We start from the raw sequence: 6,780 nt of genomic DNA on the forward strand, positions 1-6,780 counted from the left end.
GGCAGAAGAAAGGATCATAGAATAATGTCAAATTCAAGCACAAATTCAGAAACCATCTAAGGTGAATTCATTTAAAATTTTGAGGAACAGAAACAAACTGGGGGTGTAAATTACATGAAATTAGGCACAAAATGAAGAAATGAGAGGTTAAAATAGAGTCTTGAAAAGATATTATCATAGAGCTCTGTAAGCAAAGAGAATATTTAAACATAAATCCAATGGGAACTCTTAGGAATACTTTTAAATAGAATTAACAATTTGGTTTACCTTCCTTAAAGAACAAATCAAACAATAAGGTATGAGACAAAGGCAGGGGGCAGGACGTAAGAAGCTTCGAGAGTAATGTTAATATTAGTTCATGATTCATTTTTTTTCAAAGGGAGAGTAGAGGGAAAGTCCAAAAAAAAGTATAACTCAACTTTGAGTATTACCTTTAAAAATGTTTTTCACAACTTCCTATATATACATATGAATATATATATATATATATATATATATTATGTATATATATATATATGTTGCACTTGAATCATACCCCTATTAACCTCTTATACCTTTCTGTCTTACAATTTTCTTTCTTTCCTACATACTCAAGGAAGTGTGGTGCCTCATGTGATCTTCCCCTCTCCATTATGGAATTCAATCTTATGCAGGTCTTGTGTAGGTAACTACAATGCTGCGATATCTTAGGTGCAATAACCATATTGGCTCCAGCTGAAAGCATTCACAGCTCTCCTTCCCATGTTCCAGCTCATATTTTTTCCCCAATATTTCCATGTCCTCTTCCATAATGAGCACTTGACTTTGGAGAGGATGATGTAGATGTTCTGTTTAGAACAGATCATTCAATGGTCACTTATTTTCAGCATTTTGACTCTTTATGGGCCTCTGCATTAACTGCCCCCTGCAAGAAGAAATGTCTCTAAGAATTAGTGAGATTGCTTAGTGGTTAACTGCACTTGCTGCTCTTGCAGACGACCGAGGATCCAGTAATTTCTTCCAGCCTCGGTGGGCACTGTACACCCATCATACACATATGTACATGAATGCAAAACTTAGTCACATAAATTAAAAATAGATAAATCTTCTTAAAAGGAAGCTTCTTTGACTAAATTTGAGAGCATCACTAACGTGTGGATAGAAATAAAACAATTTAGATAGCTGTGTGATGCCATGTCCACTTTAGATTCATCATGTTTTAGGCAAAATAAAGTTAGTTTCTTAAAGCACTTGCTTTCTTAACTTACATTTTTATTCACATGTTCTCTCCAATGTCCTAAGCAACGTCCTACCAGGCACTTCTCTACTTTTAGCATGTGAGATGGGACTTTATTAGCCATTAATAAAACAGCATTTTGAATCTCTTCTAATTATTTCATAGATGACAATACGTTTTCTGTTCTATAAAGACAAGCCTTTAACTGGTGGTGTTCATAGACCAGCTATGAGTGATGAAGGAGGCAAATTCTTGAACTCTACCCCAGAACTACTTAAGGAAGAACTTCCGAGAATTGAAATTTGATATTTTCATGTTCTAAAAGTTCTTTAGGTGTTTCTAATGCTCAATTGAGTCCAACATTTTGCACATTCTTGAATGTACTGTATTCTTTCTAGAACATTCTTTCTCTAAATCTTGTAGAAATTCCACACATGCCTCAAAGATAAATTCAAATATAACCTCTATTATAAAAGTTTCTCTGTGTAGTTTTCTGCACTTTAACAAATATTACCCCTCCAATTTCTATGAATATGGAGTAGAGTAAAGGAAAACGTCACTACTAAGGTACAAAGAAACACCACTTAACTACAGGAAAATGGCTAACCTGTTCTAAAATTATTTTTCAGTCTTTATTTTCAGACTACAAAATCATATTTATGACAACATGTTAGCTTTCAGTTTCTTTTACCAGATACTCAAGAGAATCAATAAGAGGAGAAACAGTTTGTTTTGCTTACAGCTTCATTCCATGATAACCGGCTCCATCACATTGCCACAATTAAATGCAAAACACTAGTTGGAAAAGCTCATTAGAACAAAATTGTTGTCCTCATGAAAGACAGGAAGAGAGGAGGGGGAAGAAAGAGAAAAGGAGGTAGAAGAGGACGAGAAGGGAGAGGAGGAGAGGAAAAGAAGGAGAAAGAGCAGCAAGAGGAGGCAGTAGAGGAGTAGGTAGAGGGGGTGGAAAGAGTTAAGGAAGTGGGAGAGAGAGAGAGAGAGAGAGAGAGAGAGAAAGAGAGAGAGAGAATATACACTTTAAGACCATGTTCACAGTATCACAATGACAATTTCTTCCTATTATGATCCAAGCTCCATAGCTCATTCAGATATGAATTGATAGATAGATGAGTACCCTAAAGTGGTCAACACCCTCATCATCCTATCATGTCTAGTAGCACCATTAGACAAGGATAAAATTGTCAACACATGAGATTTGTTGAACATACACCATATTTCAATCATAACAGGATTTTTCTCTTTTTTCTATTCTTTTTTGTTGTTTTTATTGAGTGCTATATATTTTTCTCTACTCCATTCCATTTTTCCCCTTTCCCTCTCTCCTTCTGAACCCTCCCATGATGCCCACACTCCCAATTTACTAAGGAGATCTTGTCTTTTTCTACCTCCTGTGTAGATTAGATCCATGTATGTCTCTCTTAGTGAAGGCGTAAGTCACAAACAATCTCACACCAGTTTGGAACTATGATTAATAGAATGGTTATTTATTCAAAGGGGAAAAAACTTACAGATTACCGTTCCAGACAACAGCCCCTCTGCAAAAACAGGAAAGGAGTCTAGGAGCTGGAAGCGGAGCCGGAAGCCAGAGAGCAAGTGGAGGACAGTCGCTGTTTTTTTAAAGAGAGAGAGAGTCCACGCCCCAATGGGCTGGTATCTCAGCGGCTATTGGCTGAAGGAGCGGGAGGATCTCCCGCAGCATCTCCCCTTTTTGTTTAAGTAAGAGAGCTCTAAGCCTACTACAAAATTATATACAGTAAGTACAAACCTATGAAATTATATACAATAAATACAAATATCCTATTCTAACTAGCTTAAGTCTTGTATAACAAATAACTTGGCCAAGTCATGAGAGGAAAGTAACTACATTTATATAATCTTCAATCCCATCGAAGATCTGAGAAGGGAAATAATGTTACCTGAGTAATTAGGAAGTGCAATCAAACAACTTCCAGAACATGTAACAAATCACAGAGATAACTGGCTACCTGAGCAAACACCCAAAGTCACGTTTGCAGCGTTAAAACAACCAACTTTGGTTAAGGCCTGATGTAACTAACATACCATTTTCAAAGGCAAGAAACTTTTAAAAACTATCTTACCCTGTCTTGGCAGGATATGAAAGTCCTGTTTTATCCATTTACAGATATTCTGTAGCTCTGTCAGTAGTTGAGGTATGGGCATTTCTTTACCCAAACCAGTTCTGGCAAGAAGAAAGGCTCCAGATGGAGTGTCTTTGGTGCTCAACATTCTCTCGGGAATAGATCGATGCTGCCAGGAGTGATTGTGTCTCACTACCACAGAACTCTGAATTAGATTAAAGGCCATTTTCTACAGCTCTTTGAAGAGGTTGAAGATTATCTATCTATACTGAATATAATCTCTATGTATCTAAATAACCTGTTTAGTCTAATTATAAATGGCAAAATTAGATGACTATTGATCTATATAATTCTCAATACCTATCTAACTTAAAGACTGAGACAATAAACAACTGTGCAATAAATGAGGACAATATGACCTCCAAATATAAACAATGTGCAAGTATACGTTGCAATATGGTAAATATATATCTCAATACATAGACAATATATAAGTATCTTAATCAGAGGTAGAAGTGTACAATGCAATATGGTAAATATACATATATCAATACTATATATATATATATATATATCAATACATAAAAATGTTTTAAACAGAAGTAGAAGCATGCATGTATACAATAGTGGACATAATTTAACTTTGTATCAATATATAAGAATCTATACCAATATATTTGTCTAAAAACAATAACTCACAAGTACAAATCTATTATCCCATAATCTAATTATCCCTCTTTTTTTTAAGATTCCTGTGGTTATAAAATTCCCTCCCCGACCCTCAACCATATACTAATTATAAACAACCCCTAAATGATGTCCCTAAACCAAAGGACAAACTTTACTGGGAGAGGGGACGTCATTCTCTAGAATTACTTCCAGCTGTCATGGGGGCGACGTTCTTTTGGGGGATCCTGTGAATGCAAAATGATGGTTAAATTTCAAGATCAATGTCTTTTAAAATTGCAAATAGTCTCTGAGTATTTTGTGGAGGTCTGGCCAGAATGTTGTACAAGATGTGCACCATTTCAGCTAACCACGTTGGAACCGTCTTGTGCAGCTGGTACCCAAAACAGGTCTTGTAGTAGCGCTATCAGTATCATGACGTCCTATCAACCAGGTGGAGTTGTTGTTATGGGGCCCCATCTTCTTCCTGGAAACTTCAAATGTCACTGCAGGAAAAACTTATTGTTTATTGTGGAAAACTTAAACAGTAATCATATAGACATATACAGACATACATATATTCAATGAAAGGCATGATAGATATATTTAATGAAAGGTATGATAGATATGAGGAAAAGTAAAGATGTTTTATAAACTCATATTTCTTTCTGTCCCATATCATGGCTCTTGACATGAGACAGAAACTCTAGAAACTCTAGGTTTTTCTTTTTTTTTTCCAGTTCCAAAGTCTTTATTGTTTTAGAAAAGATGATCCATTCTGTGGAATGAAGAGTTGTGCCCAGGGATCCATCAGAAATGCTGAAAAGTACCCAGAGCTCTCCATCTCTACTCATGTACCCAGTCATGAGCACAAGACTTGTAGTCAATCAGTTCTTCAGGCTTAAACCATAGACTGATCTCTTTCTCTGCACTTTGCAATGAATCACTGCCATGAATGATGTTCCTGCCAACTTGAATGCAAAAATCCCCTCGAATGGTGCCTGGCTTAGAATCAGCTTGATTGGTCTCTCCCAGCATCATTCGTCCTGTCTTCACCACATTGAGCCCCTCCCAGACCATGGCCACCACAGACCCTGAGTTCATGTACTTCACCAGCCCTGGGAAGAAAGGACAGTCTTTCAGGTCAATGGAATGCTGCTTCAGGTGTTCCTCAGAAGCCCGAAGGAACTTAATGGCCACCAGGCGGAACCCCTTCTACTCGAAGCGCTTGATGATCTCGCCCACCAGGCCGCGCTGCACGCCATCTGGCTTGATGGCAATGAAGGTACGCTCGAGGTTGGCCATGGTCCGAAAGTTAGTTGGCTGGACAGCCGGTGTGGGCGATGAGTGATGGGAGGAAAGAGCAGAGGGGACCACCAGGCCGGCGCGGGGCAAGGAAGCTAGGTTTTTCTTTTAACAACAGGCTTGGAATTAGAGAGGGACTGAGCCAGAGTCCAACTTCAAAACTAGCTCTATAAATTTAGAAATATGATTTAGCATATTTTACTTACAGAACCTATTCAGTTTTCTTGATAATCCTTATTGGGCCATTATTTTCCATCTGTCAGCATTCAAATATCCAGGGTCCCTTGAATTTTTCAAAGATGAGTGTTTTCCTGTGGAGATAAGAACAGAACCCTGCCCCATTCTATATGTTTTTCTTACCAATTGTATGAATATCATCATTGTAGATGAGTTGTCATTTCTCCTTTCCAAGAGGTTTCTCCTCTTCAAATCGAACCTTTATTAATTGTTATGGTATCCACAATTTTTCTTCTCCTGTGGAAACAAGAGCAAAACCACTTCCCCAATGTAGCACATCTCCTGACTTCCATTGAGAGGTCAGCACGTCTTTGAAATAAACAGGTTGGTTTAGTTCAGAAGTTTTTTCCATTATCCAATGCCTCTCTGCTGCTGTTGTTCATTTCTCATTAGCATTAAGAAAATTCAAGGTTAATAAAGCATTATGCAATCTATTTCTGGGGGTATCTTTTGTCCCTTTCTGTTTGTTCAGCATATCCTTTATAGTATGATTTGATCTTTCTATAACTGCCTGACCTGTAGGATTATTTGGTATACCTGTAATGTGTTTTATATTATAATAAGCAAAAAAGCATTTCATTTTCTTAGATACATATACTGAACCATTGTCTGTCTTTATTTGTGCAGGTATACCCATGATGGCCATAACATTCAATAAATGTGTGATTGCCGAATCAGCCTTTTCTGAGCTCAGGGCAGTTGCCCATTGAAAACCTGAATATGTGTCTATGGTGTGGTGTACATATTTTAATTTACCAAATTCCATAAAGTGGAACACATCCATCTGCCAGATTTCATTCCTTTGAGTACCCTTTGAGTTCCTCCCTGCAGGCAGTGGTGTTTGATTATAGAAAGAACAAGTAGGACATAGCTTTATAATGTCCTTAGCTTGTTGCTATGTAATGGAAAACTCTTTCTTTAAGCCTTTACTATTGATACGATGTTTTTTATGAAATTCTGAGGCCTGCAGAATGCTTCCAATCAATAATTGGTCAATTTCAGCGTTACCTTGTGCTAGAGGGCCAGGCAGACCTGTATGGGACCGGATATGTGTTATGTACATTGGACAAAGCTTATTCCTAATTATGTCCTGTACCTACATAAACAATGTAGTCAACTCTGTTTCATCTGGTATGAATTCAGCGGTTTCAATATGCAAGATAACTCTTTCTGCATATTGTGAATCTGTAACTATAGTAAGAGGTTCTTTAAAATCCCTTAGCACTATAAGAATGG

The 6,780-nt window shown here is 37.3% G+C and overlaps 1 pseudogene; it reads right to left on the reverse strand.

Annotated features, from left to right (window-relative positions):
* Positions 1-4,722: 4,722 nt before the first annotated feature.
* On the reverse strand, positions 4,723-5,396 carry LOC125403666 (nucleoside diphosphate kinase B pseudogene; annotated as a pseudogene).
* Positions 5,397-6,780: the final 1,384 nt, after the last annotated feature.

The sequence above is a fragment of the Myodes glareolus genome, chromosome X (assembly GCF_982192425.1).
Source record: "Myodes glareolus chromosome X, mMyoGla1.1, whole genome shotgun sequence".
Classification (NCBI taxonomy): Eukaryota; Metazoa; Chordata; class Mammalia; order Rodentia; family Cricetidae; genus Myodes; species Myodes glareolus.